The following is a 15,530-nucleotide window of genomic DNA, read 5'->3' as shown; positions in this document are numbered from 1 at the left end:
AATTAGTCTAACTCCCTCAATTAATAGATGAGAAAATTGAAGTCCAGAAAATTTAATTAAGAATCTTTCCCAAGGTCAAAGAAGTAGTAAGCAACAGAGCCTTTATCAGAATCATGATCCTCAGCTCTGTTTCTACTATACCAAACTGAGTTCCCTATACTGCTCAAATAGCAGGCATGAATCCCCGAACTCCCTTACCCCATCCCCCAATATCTCCCACATTTTTCTTCTTGTCATGCTAGGTGGTACAAACATCATTATCTCATTTATAGAGAAATATGATTCCTTGCTCATGATAAGTAAGAGATAGGATCCAGATTCGAATCCACATGTTCTGATTCTAAATCTAGTGCTCAAATTAACTATCTCCATGTTGGCAAAGCTATGGCATACATGCCAGAGGGGGATGCTCCCTTTTCCCTCTCTAGCCTGAGGATATTTTTCACATCACCAGCCCTTCTTCCCAGCAGCCCAATAAGAGTGTTTCCTCCTTCCCCTGTCTGGGGTGAGGTTGGAGGTTCACATTTGGCATAAGGGTTGCAGTTTGAGCACTTGGTCTCTAAAGGGTTTGCCATCACTGAACTATCCTGTAACTTAGAGAAAATTTGTAGATTGGAGATATTCATTCCACAATTATATATCAATGGAAAATAAAAAGGGATCCTCTAAAGGGAAAATGAACAACCAAAAAGAATTCAATAATCTAGGTATTTTTTCTTTGGCTTTTGTTTTCAGCAAATTATTTTTGTACTTTGTTACTTTTCTGCCATAGGATACCACAGTTTCAAAAATAACTTAGTGAAAAACACAATCAATCAACTGATCAATGAATAAGCAATTATTAGGCACTAGGTGTCCAGGCCATTATCCATTTAATATATGGGTGCATACATGCACAAAAAAACAAGTATCTCCTGTGTGCTCCTACTAATACATTCCTATATTGTTAGATATTTAATTTCATGAAAAATCATCCTCTTCTATGCTTTCCCAAAAATGTTCATTTAAGCAGGATTTCAAACAAGGAGGACATTTTCTATTTCAGTTTTCCTTACTAAAGCTGCATCCACAGTCCAGGATAGACCATGACTCACCTCTAAAGCCATTTGTCTTTGATATCAGAATGAGTTATTCATTAGACCACACACATAAAACCAGGAGAAAAAAAAACAAAACAAAACAAAACATTACCAAATAGTGGTTGTCAAACCCATCTCAGAAAAAGGACGTAAATAATTCATTGGCGTTTGAGAGAAACATCAAAGGCTGGGAATAATATTCCATCAAGATGAATTATTAGTACATCATTACTCAAAAAACATCAAAAATAATAGCTAGCCTTATTCTTTGCTACAAATGTAAATTTAGTGCCCTTTATTTTCATAATGCTTTCAAGTGTTATTCACAAATTAGGTGATATTCTTCAAAAAATCCTCTTTGACCTGGCCTAGTCCCTCATTCAGGAGTGTTCTTGTAAATGTTTAACAATTGACTCTTTTCGGATTTTTTTTTAAGTACACACAATGTACTTTTAAAGCTTAATCTGAATTATTTATGGATTATTCCTTATATTCTTAAATCTAGACAACCATCAAAGTAATAAATCAGGGCCTAATTGGTAGCATTTGCCAATTTTCAAGATGTTGATGATAACAATGAAAATTTAACAATGTTTCTCAGAGCCAGTGAGCATCCCACTGAATTCTCCCTCCATCAAAATGACCATTCTAGAAGAGAATTTTTTAGGTTTTGCACTTCTATATTTGTGTGTGAACTTTAAGATACAGTGGGATTTGCACTGGCCTCATCCAATATTGATTGCCAGGTCTACACCTTATAATTATGTTTAGTCTTTGTTTCTTTTTTTTAAATACCATTTTAAAAATGTGAATAAAACTTGCAGGCTGACCACAGACATATAATTTTACTTCTCTCAGAAGAAAGATGTAAAAGGTTGATGAAAATAATAATAATTTCTAATTTTGTGACATTATAGAATCCCAGAATTTCAGGTTAAAAGGGACATCAGAGACCATGAAGACCACTTACCACCTAAGCAAGATTCCTCAAGAACATCCCTGAAGAGTCATTCAGATTTTAATTAAAGAAGAAACTCAAGTAAAGGAAACCCTCTCCCTCCCCCATGGCAGTTTATTCCATTTGGGATTGAATTGTTATTAATTTAAAATTTGTTTTGATTTCATTCAATATTGTAATGTGCCTATTCCCTCCCCCTCCCCTTTTTTTGGCCTTCTGAGGTGAAGCAGAATAAGGAATTTTTTCCACAGGATACTTCATGTTGTTGAAGATGGCTATCACATTCTCTTCTAAATTTTCTCCTCTCCAAGTTAATTTTCTTCATCCAATCTTTATGCTATGAACCTGAGCCCCCTCACCAATTTGGCTGCCTTCTTCTGAATTCTCTCCAGCTTAATAATATCTTTCCAAAATGGTACCCCAAAGAGAATACAATATTCTCTCTGGTCTATTTAGGATAGAGGTCAGTGAGATAATCTTTCTAGTTCTGGATATTATCTCTCTTAAAAATCTTCTCTATGAAAGATTGGTTGGAATAAAAATGCAGATGAAAACAAATGATTCATCACTAGTCTATTTGAGAACATGTTTGGGGGTTTTAGTTATATAACATTATTCACTTACAAAAATGTATACTATGGAAATATGTTTTGTATGATAATACATATATAACCCATATTGAATTGCTTATCAGTTCCAGGAGTGGGGAGGGAAAAAGGGATAGAGATGATATAGATCATATAACTTCAGAAAACCTATGTGGAAATTTGTTATTAAAATTAAAAAAAGTCTTCTCTCTGATTTTTACAGCTTTTTTGACTTCCATGTCATCCTGTTGAGTGATGCTGAGCTTAAAATCCACAAAATACTCCATTCTCCCCACATGAATTGCTATCTAATCCTGCCTCCTTCATTTTCTACTTAGAATTTTATTTTTAAAAATTCAAATATAAGACTTTATATATCTTCATTAAATTTCAACTTGACATGGCACAAATTACTAGCATTTCAATACCTTATTGAATCCTGATTGTTATTTAGTGCATTATCTATATTTCCTAGCCTGATCTCATCTGAAATTTTTGTGAATATTCAATATTTACCCAAGTAATTAAGACAAACACGCACAGAACTCTGGGAAACTTCACTGGAAAAGTCATTGCAACTTGAAGTCAAACCATGAAGAACTACTCATTGGGGTCAGCCAAGTGTATCTACCCTAATTCTTCCCATTCAAGTACAGTTCTATCCATCTATTCTCCAAGAATAGCATGAGATATTTTATCGAATTCTTTGTTTGAATTAGCATTTTATATCCATAGCATGTCTATAATCTGCAAGTATAGTGGTTCCATCAAAAATGAGACATTATAATCCTATTTCCCCATGGTGAGCCTTCCCATATGTAAAATAGAGACTACCTTATGGAGTCACAGGGAAAATATTTTGTTAATCTTAATGCAATCTTATATAAATGCAAGCCTTTATTATTCCCTGGTCAATGATTCATTCATTCATTGATCATATATATACACATATACATATATAAGTACATATGTGTGTACATATATATGTATATGTATATATACATACATACATGTATGTATATATGTATATATATATATATACATATATATATATATATATATATGGTGATTGGTTTTTTTTTTAGTTCACTAAAAACAAGTCATTTGTGCCTTAATTGGAATTTCTTTTAATCAGAGTTGAAAGAAGGAAAATAGGATATCTATTTTCTCTAAATAAAAGTTTCATGCCAATAGCAAAACCAGAAGCCATTTACATAGGAGAATATCATTTGTATCCTGCAAACTTACTGATTTAATTCTAACCAAGATCTATATTGTCCATTGATCTGGTCATATATAAACCCTTCTGCCTCCTCAACCCTACCTGATTTGGGGGAGCTTTTTTATGACTCCATCCCCAATTCTGTGATTTACATTGGAAACAAGACATAATTTTACATTATACCCTACCCTGCCCCCAAATCCTCTCAAACTTTAATGCTAAGGAATGAAAGATTTATAAAACTCCTACTGGATCCTCTACTGAAAGTAAGGTCTTTTAAGAGATGTCTGTTAATTAAGCAGTAGTTGTTCAGTTCAGTAAGACCTTATTCAGGAAGTGAGGTGGCTAAATGAATTGAGAGCCAAGTCTGGAGATGACCAGAGGTCCAGGGTTCAAATCTGACCTAAGATAGTGCCTAACTGTCCAATCCAGGGTAAGTCACTTAACCGCAATTGCCTAGCCCTTATTCTTCTTCCATGGAAACAAACTTTAATATTGATCCTGAGATGAAAAATAGGGGCTTAAAAATGTAAAATAATAATTAAAAAAAGAAAGCCCTTATTAACTGTTGACTCTGTGCCAGGGACAGTGTTAGGTCCTAGAAATACATCATAAACAGAGACCTTTGTCCTTAGATTCTAATGAAGGCATACAGACAAGTAAATAAGGTCTATACAGAGTAAAGTGTTTGTTTTGGGGGAGCACTGAGGTGAGGAGGGAAAAGGTGGTATTAGGAAGGACCTCTTGTAGGCAATGAGAGCACTTCCTTGAAGGAAGTTAGGGATTCCAAAAAGGTAGGGATGAGAGGGAGGAAGTCCATCACAGAAACTGGAGAATGGGGTACAGCCTGTGCAAAATTCCAAAGGCTGAAATCTTCAAGCCTGCATCAGGCTGACTCTTCCTTAGTCCATGCCTGGCAGGTTTAAAGGTCTTTTAAGAAGCTGATTCAAGCAAAGAAAGGATGCCCTGAAATCAGGTAACAGTTAGGTCTAGATGATGGGGTATTCAGAGATATCATGAGCACATCCTTTATTTACCATGATAGCTATTCCACTAAGTTGCTCAACCTTCCTGCATTATACCTTAAAACTACTGTCTTTATGCTCCAGGCAAATATTTTCTCTGTCATCTTTGTATGGATGACTTAGAACTCAAACCATATGACATCCTAGGAATAGCAAAGAAAAGCAGTTCAGCAAACCAATTGAGGTAGCAACGACACACATTGAAATTCTATGGAGTCAGCATGGGAAATGGAAAGGAGTACTGTGTGTGTAGTCAGAAGTCTTGTGTTCATATCTTACCTTTATCACTACCCGTATGATTGTGGACATGTTATTTATTATTACACAGACTCAGTTTCCTCATCTTGAAAATGAGGAGTTTCCTCTAGAAAGCTCCCAAGCCCATTGCCAGTTCTCTATCTATGATGTTTTGATCCATTTCCATTTCCTACAGTTTCCAAGGAATGGAGGTAAATGCACTTTTTAATCTCTACTCTGCCACCAGAACTGGTATTTCATGTTATCTCTTTTTAGGCGTCCTTTTTATTTTCAATATTGAAATCATGGTATCTGTTTTCCTGGTTCTTCTTGCTTTGCCCTGCATCAATTGATGAGCCTTTCTTATAGCCATCATTCGTTATGGTATAATAATATTCCATTAAATTCCATAATTTGTTCAGACATTCACCATTTAGTTAGTATTCGTTTTGTTTTCTAGCAGGAATACTGAGAATATTTTCATACTTCTTCCTGTCTTTGATGATCTTGTGTTTTATCAATCAATCAACAAGTATTTATTAAACAGTTATAAGAGAAACTACTACTATTAATCAGTGCTAAATATAAAGAATACAAAGGCAAAAAGAATATTTCCACAGTTCCTGCTCTCAAAGAGACTATATTCTTTTCATTTATTTATTTATTTATATTTACCTCTTACCTTCTGTCTTAGAATCAATAGTAGGTATTCATTCCAAGGCAGAAGAGCAGTAAAAACTAGGCAAAGGTGGTTAAGTGACTTGTCAGATTTGAACCTAGGACTTCCTATCTCTAGACTTGGATTTCAATTCACTGGACCACCTACCTGTCCCCCACCCCCACTCCCCAAGGAATTTTTATTCTTAAGAAATTATTATTATTTATATTATTTTGAAATGTCCAGGAATGAAACCCATGAGTCAGGGTATAAACATTTCTAATTCATATTTCTATACAGTCTTAAGAAATACACATGATCCCAACATGAATCTTCAATCTTTCAATCTTTTAATTAGCTGGATTTTTAGCTGGAAAGAAAATACAATCATGTCTAACCCCACCACCCCAATTCCTCCTCATGAGCTAGAAGGAAGCCTAGTTTTTTAGAAATGCAATATTTCAGAGACCAACTTGTCTATTGGGGGGAAAAATCCATTCACTTAGGGAAAAATCTGATAAAAAATCTCGTGTCCAGCATCCTTGTCAAACTAATCATCTAGTTACCCAGTTTCTCACAAGTCAACCCAGTCTAATTTGGGACAGATCTCAATAGAAAATTTTCCTTATATCCTTATTTGTTTTCCATTCTCCTATCTATCTATCTATCTATCTATCTATCTATCTATCTATCTATCTATCTATCTATCCATCCATTCATCCATATATCTATCTATCTATACATCCATTCATCCATCTAACTATCTATCCATCCATCCATCTATCTATCTATCTATCTATCTATCTATCTATCTATCTATCTATCTATCTATCTATCTGTCTGTCTGTCTATCTATCTGCCCATCTATCTACCTATCTGTCTATCTATCTGTATGTATATATATATATATATATATATATGTGTGTGTGTGTGTGTGTATATATTTTTTCTTTTTTTCTTAAGTCCTTATATAAACCAAAGTTTGACTCTTTGCAACTTTTGTCCATTGTTTCTTGTTCTGCCCTCTAGGGCATAAGCAGAAGAAAGCTTCTCAGAAACTATGGAAGTAATATATAAGTTTGAGTAGGTTTTATCAAGCTGAAAAGTTTTATAGGACACGTCTATTGATGAACTGTATATCTGTGGACTATGGACCAGCCTAAGGAAATGGTAGCAAGGTCCATCTTCAGAGGACTGTCCAATTGAAGGTCAGCTGATTATAACAGCGAGATGATAGAGCTCATTAAATCACTTAAATAATTTTACTTTAATAAAACTTTTTTTTGATTTGCAAAGAACTTTTCTTAACATAATTTCATTTGGCTATTAAAATGACTGAATGGATATCATAATGGAAAGTCCTTGAGGTATAAACAGGACTAGATGGCTGCTAAGGTTCCTAATTCTGTAACTATTCCATTTTGCAGTTAAGAAAATTATGGTTCAGGGAGATTAAGTGACTTGGCCAATGTCACACAACTAGTAAGATTCTAGGTCAAAATTTGGCCCCAGGTTTTCCTGACTTTGAGTCTAAAATTCTGTCTACAGTTATTTGGGATTTTAAACTTATAGTTCATGAATTGGTATATACGTACACATTTATACACATTAAATACGTATGTATATGTGTACACAAATACACATTTGTATATGCACAAAAATATATGTATCTTTACACAGAAATATACAGCTTCATTTCAATATAATTGGTTTCTTTCGCAATTCCAAGAATATCATTTCATGAATTTAAAAACATAATTCTGAAAAAGGGTTTCTAGGCTTTTCAGATTGTCAAATGTATCCATAGTTTGGAAAAACAAAAAACACTCAACAGTTTCTGTCTATCCATTGGCTTTTCATTCTAAATTCATTTTCTGTACATTGCCTATTCATCCATCAATATCAATGTACTCTTGCTTTTAGATAAACTGAACTTAGCCCTGGGCCAGGACTGCTTTACCCCAATAAAACTACAGGGACCCAGTGCTATCAGACAGCCATGTACCCATAATCCCTTTTATTTAAATCTCTCTTATTTCACATTTCTATAACACATTTCTATAGCATCAACCAACCTTCAGAAGTTTGTGAAATAATGAAAATATGTAATTGACTCTCTAAAAGTTCCTCTTTAAAATGGCATGGCCATAAGTCCCACAGGACTGCAGTTACCAAAATGGGGTCAGTCCTGTTTATTTCAAACCCTCCATTAGTCTGGATGATTTTCACTTGCAGGGTTGACTCTTGGTAAAGGCAATGGAAGGATGTCCAATGAATAATTGGGACTCTCATCAGCTCTCTCTGTTATCTTCCTGAGCAAGAAGTTGAGGACAAAAAAAAATACTAACCTAGATCTTATTTATCAACCTTCAAGGTCATTGAACAGGTCTCAGAGCACCCTAAAGAGAAAAAGGTGGTCCCTAAAGGTCCTGCAGCTGCCTCTAAGAACTCAGGCAAGCTCTGTTTGTGAGTAGCAATCTCTCTCCCCAAGAGAAAGTCTCAGAGGGAGAAAAAAATATTTTAAAATCATTTTCTTCCTTTAAAAACATTTCCAATGACTGAATGTTGTACTATCTGTGCCTTATAAGTATATTAAGACTATTGGTCTACACCAATTCCTTTTATTGTTCATTATAACTCTACTGTGGAATTTAAACTCTGTGACAATAAGGAAGTTTTATTTTGCTCTTTTGATTTATAGTGGGGTGGAGAGGTAGGGGTGGTCTTCATATTTTAAGTGACTAGCCCACAGCAGAATTCAATTGAACTGTAAGATGTGATCAAACTATCTGAGCCATTGTTGTACAGCAGAACCAGATTGTATTTGAAGTTATAGAATCTGGGTTCAAATCCAGGTTTTGTCTTGTATTACCTATGTGATCTAGGCAGGTCACCTCACCCTTATGGGGCTCAGTTCCTCACCTACAAAATAAAGGCATTAAATTAGGTCTGCTTCCAAGTTTTCTTTCAGGTCCAAATTGATCACTGTAATTGCAGGCTATTTTACACTGTGCATAAAGGCAATCCAGAGCATGGGAATCAAGGCACCACAATGTAGTTATAGGTAAGAGAAATAGAATTTGAATTCAGGTCCTAGGACTCCTTATTCCATGCTTGTATTATAAAACTTAAACTAAGTTTCATAACTACTGAAATATTGCTTTTCCCTCTGAGATCTACAGTGATAATAATAACAGCTCACATTTATTTAGTGATTTATACAAAAATGTGGAAGATTTAGGGCAGGAAGGGACTTCAAGAGTCATATAGTCCAATCTCCTGACATTATAACTAAAGAAATGAAACCTAGAAGATGTGACTTGTCCAAGGTCATAAAGATAGTAAGTGGCAAGCCAGGATTAGAACTCAGGCCCTGCAACCACAAAACCAGTATTCTTTCTGTTGAAGCCAGATAGCTCATTTGACCCTCAGAATTACCCTTGAGGTTGGCAAAATCATTATCCCCATTTTATACCAGAAGAAACTGTGACTTAGACAGGTAAAGAGACTTGCCCAAGAAGCTATTAATTAAAGAATATCTCAAAGCTATTAATGTCTGTACTAAGTGTCTGAGGGTAGTACTGGAACTCAACGGGTCCTGATTCTGAGTACAGGAATCTATCTATTACTCCATTCTGCCTCACTGGAGGACCAGACAATATTCTTTTCAAAATTATTTTAAAATAGGAAGGCTTTATTCTGTACCTATTAGACAGAGGGCATAAAGCCACATTAATGATCTTTTCCACTAAAAATTAATGGGGGAAAAGCAAACAAACAAAAACACATTTGTTCCAGGATTTATCTTCTAATCCCTCTAAGGACATATGCCCTGTGACCATGGAATCTTCTGCGTGAACCCAATATTTCATATCATGGTCTCATATTTTGCAGTCAATCTATTCTCAACAAGAAGCATCGACATGATAAAATGTGAGAGCTTGGGGGGAAATCCCATCAACTACTTTCCAAGCCAGGGATGCTACTCCAATGCTGTGCTTTAGAGGACTGTTTATTTCCCATTTACTGCCTCTGGAAGTGTTACTGGAAAAGTCCCTGCCTGCTCAATATCTACCTTGTCCCTTTCCCTCCCCCCATACACACACACACACACACACACACACACACACACACACACACACACATACACACTAGTCCACCTATGGGGGACCAAGCACAACCTTCATCCTCAGGTCTTTAGCAAGAGCCTAAGAAAATCTGCCTTCAGAAAACTCCCTACCTTTCCCATAAATCTATGCACTCAATGGATTGACTTTCCAGCTCGGAGAATCAGAGAATAGGTCACTTAGGACTCTGAGTCCAGGCCAGATTCTATCCTGGGGAGACCCATGGAGGGAGTGTGTTCCTGACAAAGTCCCCAGTTAGGAATCTCAAAGCCCTCTTTCTGCTTTTGCTGCTGCTGCTGCTTCTTCTCTGAAATGTGGCGCCAATCTGGGGCCGCCAAGCTGAAGGAGTTAAACTCCAGACTGTTCTGCGTATCTCTGGCTACTGTACTAGTGAGTGATTCAGTGAAGTGTGAAAATAGTACATCTTTAGACACACAATCATCTCCAGCTTTGTACATGCTGAAATAGACCACAGATTTCAGCCCACAATTGTGAACAGATTTCAAGCCCCCCCCCCAACCTCCCAAGCATATGTGGGGGTGGAGGAGTGTGCAGGAGGGGAAAGGGTGCACAGAGCTAGAAATGGAAAATGAGCCAGTGAAGAAAACATGATGGGAATTATGTCAAAAAGGCACCAACCTATGGGAGTGCCTCGTCGTGGTCTGATTGGCAGAGGCAAGGTTCATTGCAAAGATGGGTTTTGTAAATATGTTTTAGGGCTGAAGAAGTCAGTGAAAAAGCATGTAAACATATTAAATAGAGATACACACACACACACACACACACATATATATATATGTATGCATATCGACACACCAAAACATATTTGCAAGCTCTTTTTTTAATAAGTTGGCTGAATGGTAGCTTAACATAAATTGAATGGGTGTAATATTGCAAATTTAGCCACACAGGAAAAAACACACAAACTCATTGCAGAGAATTATGGTAAGATATGCAGAAACCAACAGGGGGCTTGGGAAAACTGTGCGATTATTTTCACAGGCTGACAAACTTATTGCCCACTCTGCATCCTTCCTGGGTATGTATGCCCAGAAAAAAAAAATCTATTAGATGGGCCCTAGTGTCCAGCCTTAGGTTTGATGTCCTTCTGTATCAGAAGAGATAATAATAGATCTGGAATCAACAAGCAGCTCTGGTCCTTTACTTGGTGGTCCCACTTCCCATGATCACCTCTCAAATCTGAATCTAGAAGCACCTGCTCCTTCTTAACGTCTATACAACAACCAGAACTCATGAAAAGAAACTCTACCAGCACAATCCAAAAGCAGTAAGGGGAACGCTCCTACCTGCCCCACCTCCCCCAATTCCTTCTAAGAAAGAGTTCATAAAAGGCTCTGGGGAAGATTTAGAGTTGAGCGATGTTAACTGGCACACAAACAGATTACAGAACCCAATCTAGCTACATGGTCTTCCTGTTCCCCCTTATCCCTCATTCTGTATTATATGAGAAACCCCAAAGAGGGAAAGAGATGATGGGGGTGGGGAGGATCAAGGGTGGGTTTAGGGTGAAGAGTTCTGCTCAGGCTGTCAGGATCTGAGGATGAAGCCAGACTTCTTCCTCTCTTCCTCCAATCTTATTCCACCACCCCCATTTCCCCAGCACATTTTTGTTCAAAAGAGAATTCCTGGACTAGGGGAGCAGGAGCCCTGGCCATGTGGAACCAGGCTTCTGTCTCATCCTCACCTAACCCTCACTTTCTTCTGTTAGCTCTGGGGTGCTTATCAGTCATTTGACTCATGCTGTTTTCAGCCCTTAACCAAAGATTTCCAGCTTCTGCTGGGAGCCCCAAAGGTAGGACAGAAAAAGCCTGGGGAGGAAAAAATCATAAAGCCACACTGCCAACCAGACCAGCCTTGAGGAAATGAAAGGGACTCCTTTTTCCACCAGACTTCTGCCTTCTCTAAGGTTCCGCCAGGCCCTGTGCTCTTTGCTTCCATTCTCTCCCCTCATGTACCCCCCCCAGTTCATAGAGGGGCAAGGAAGTCAATGAGAAGAGCCTGCACCAATCCTGGGATGTAGCTTTTCTGTCCAAGTTAGCTACTTATGCTAAAAAAATTGGGCTAGCTTCTCAGCAGGCAGGTCCTCGAAGTACTAACAAGGTTGCTTATCATATACTGCCCAAGTCATCCACAGCCTCCCTCAGCTTGGCAGTTCTTTAAACCAAAAGAATCAGCTGGGAGGAAGATGTAGTTCCCATCCTTTAAATTTTTAGGCAAGCCTGGTAAGGGGCACAGGTAGTCAGAAAACCTATTTCTGGTGTGTATGAGAGAGAGAGAGAGGAGGCAGAATACACTGGACAGATAAGGAAAAAAACGGGGGGGGGGGGGTTGTGCAAAGTACCAAACCCTCTTTTCATCAGCATCCTCCCCCATCACCCACTCTCCCTTCCCTCTATCCACCCACCAGCCAGAAGCCATTCTTCATCTGCTTGCCTTATTATCATATTTTCGTGTTCATACATTCTGCTGATCTGCAGTGTCAGGTTGGATAATGAAATTTAAATTGGACCCCTTCGATTTCCAATGGTTAAATATTTGTGCATCCAACTCTTGGGCTGCCATGCAACTTACAGGCGTTCTGGAGGGAGTCAGTCACACGGCAAACCACCCCACACTGCAGGGGCTTTTTCGGAAGCTTTCTCTGCCAGTGAACATTTGCAAAAGGCGTTTGCCCAAATGCAGACAACCTGCATCGTTCTAGCTAGCGACTGGGGCTTTCGAGAGCAAAACCTGATTTACCACGGGGTCTGTCACCCACTCCCTCCCTCTCCTGCTGACCACTAGCCAGGTCTTTAAAAACCAGAGCGAAAGGGGGCTTCCAGGGGACAAGAGAGCCATAAATCAGCGGGCATTCCCTTCCCCAATAAATAAGCAAAGGATCACTCACTGTATTTTAGACCGATCACAGCAGCGTCCAGGTGCAAAATCCAGGAGGTTACGAGCAAGAAAAAACACACGATCTTGACACGCAAAAAAAAAAAATAAAAGAGAAAAAAAAGGAAAAAATCCAACTGCAATTTTCCATCAATTTTAGTCAACACAGGCAAAGCTCCAACCCTGCCCTGCTGATTTCTCTCCCCCAATCAATGCCTCATTCTGGCACGGTCAACTTTTCTTCTCCGAAATTTCTTTGCAGATGTATTATTTATTTCTTCTCTTCTCGTGAAGAGGGGGGAAAGAAAGAAAGAAAAATAAAACCAAATCACCTCTGCACAGCAGGTCTCTACTTTTCTAAAAAAACAAGAAAGCCAAAAAACCCCAAACTTTTCATTCCAAGATTCCTCCTTTTCTTGCTTTCCATTGCTTTAATGAAAATACTTTTCCTTCCCGGATCCTCTGTTCTCCATTTTCAATGACCCCCCCTTTTATATTCTCCCTTCTGTGTGTGGGGCCGGGGTGCTTATTGTTTATTTTTATTATTATATTTTTTTTTATTTAGACTAGAACAACACAATCTCCCTCTGGTCTGAGGTTGGTCGATTTCATCTTAGAATGTTCGCGCTCTCTCTCTCCTCTCTCTCCCTTTGTACGTATGTATAGATATATACATTGATTTGTTAAGATCCAGGTCTCGCAGGACAATCTGGTTTCTTCCTTCTTCTCTCCTGCATGTTCAGTTTCTCCAGTATCTCGGGCTCCAGGATAGATCCGTGTCCCGCATTCTTCATTTTTGCAAGACACCCAAACCGCCAACCGCCACCGCCACCCAAAAGTCTTCTTTTACATCGTTGTCTCCTTCCTCTCTCTGACTCCCTCCCCGCCCGCCCCCCGCAAAAAAAAAAAAAAAATTAAAGGGATCAACTCCCCAACCCCCACTCAGTCCCCTCCTGGCCTGCCCCTTTTTCCAAAGATCTGATTAGATTTCCAATCACAACCCAGTGCGCAATTGGATTTCTGATTTCAGCTACCCCGCCATCCACCTTCTTCCCTTCTCCCCTCCAAACTCCCCGTTAGATCCTGTCGCCTTCCCTCCACCTCCTCTGCAATTTCATAATCTCACGTTAAATGGAGTGCAGGGGGTGGGGGGTGGGGGTGGGGGCGGAGGTAGTGGAGGAAAATTTCAAGGCTCCCATCAGCTGTCAAGAAACCCAGCCCTGCCCCCCTCCACTTTTTTCCCCTCCTCTCCCCCACCCCCCCCCCCCGCCCCCGGTGGCGGCTTTTTCCTTCTCTGTCCCCGCCCCCACCACCCACCCCCAGTTCCCCCTTAGGCACACATACACACGCACACACACACAAACACGCACACTTTCCCAATCCTCCAGATGTTCCCGAACTCCCCCGATCTGGTCCCGGATCAAGGCGGCGGGGATGCGTGAAAGGGCCTGGCTGGTGGGGCCGGGACAAGCCCCCAGGTCCCCTTCTTCATTTTGCCTTGCTCTCCATCTTTCGTCCAGCTGCAATAAAGATCCGGCTGCACCGAGGTGAAGGAACTTCGGGTATTGCCTTTATTTAAAACAGCGAAAAGGGAGATGGGGGAGAGCTGGGGTACGGGGGTGCCGGTGGGAGAGCAGGTTGAGGACGGAGGTGGCAGGGCCCATAGAATGAGCCCCTCCAAAAAAAAATGCACTAGTCTCTGGATCCTAGGCTCCCTCTCCGATGCAACTGCAGCTTTGATCTCGCCTCCAGCTGCGGCTGGCACATTTTTGTAGAGCTACAAGTTGCTTCGTCTTCTCCACCCAGGGAGTGGGGCTCGGGGCTCCTTCCCCCTCCGAGAAGACCGGTCCCCGGCAGCGCGGGGGATGCTCTGCTCGGTCCTCCGCTCCATCTCACCAGTGCCCGGCAGAAACCTTTCCTCCCGTCTTCCCAGACATCCGCTCCCGTTTGAACTCTTCTCTTCCCCCGGCGCTCTCCCTCCTCCCTTTCTACTTATAAATAAATAAAGAATCGGAATCCAAATTCCTAGCGAGACCAGGCTTGCGCCCTCCAGTTGGGGAAGGTCCCAGCTATCTTAAGGTGCACATCGTACTCTAGCATTTCATCCTCTTCCCTCCTCTACTCCCCCCCCCCCTTTTTTTCTCTCTCTTTTTTCTTTCTCTTTCCCCCTTTTCCCCTCTTCCCTTCTCTGCTTGTGATCAGTGAAATACAATTACCCAATTACCTCCCATCATCTTAGCACTGATTGGTCAATTGCATTAACACTTGATGTCAGTGAAAAAGGGGATTGGAGCCTTTGTGATGGGGCACTGCTGCCACCTGGAGGGCACAAAGCAAAGCTCCGGAGGACCAACAACCCCCAAGTATAAAGAATCATTGAAAAAAAAAATCAAGCTTGTCTGGGAAGGGAGATCAGAAAACATTTTCTCTTTTTAAAAAATGCACGCATCAGTCGGTGAAAGATAACGTGAGGTTTAGTGGGAGTGGGGGTGGGGGTGGGGGTGGGGTGTTTTTGATGCATTCCTAAAATACAAACGGAGAAAACAGGACAGATCCCAGCAAGATTCAAAGCTAAGCTCTGGACACCCTGACTTTGAGGATGCCCATCAAGCTGAGACATTTCTCCATTTCTCTCCCTCTTCAGCAAGCTGCGCAGTTATGAGTCAAAAGCATCACTTTGGACGAGCAGAAGGGAAAGAACTCAGCCTGACTCAAGAGTAGGGGGGCACCCTGTGTTAGGGC

At 39.8% G+C, this 15,530-nt stretch overlaps 1 protein-coding gene across 10 annotated transcripts in view; it reads right to left on the bottom strand.

The window, feature by feature from the left end:
* Positions 1-15,530, bottom strand: part of LRRC4C (leucine rich repeat containing 4C) — a 1,396,296-nt gene that overhangs the window by 190,248 nt on the left and 1,190,518 nt on the right. The window contains exon 1 of one of the 10 annotated variants that reach the window (XM_016423484.2): positions 12,802-15,101. The exons of the other annotated variants lie outside the window; for them this stretch is intronic. The gene's annotated coding sequence lies outside the window, so the exon portion shown is untranslated. Of the gene's footprint in view, positions 1-12,801; positions 15,102-15,530 lie in introns of those variants that run through there. 10 annotated transcript variants of the gene reach the window in all.

This window comes from Monodelphis domestica, chromosome 6 (assembly GCF_027887165.1).
Source record: "Monodelphis domestica isolate mMonDom1 chromosome 6, mMonDom1.pri, whole genome shotgun sequence".
Classification (NCBI taxonomy): Eukaryota; Metazoa; Chordata; class Mammalia; order Didelphimorphia; family Didelphidae; genus Monodelphis; species Monodelphis domestica.
The sequence above is the reverse complement of the archived record's forward strand: the minus strand, read 5'-3'. Positions and strand labels throughout refer to the sequence as shown.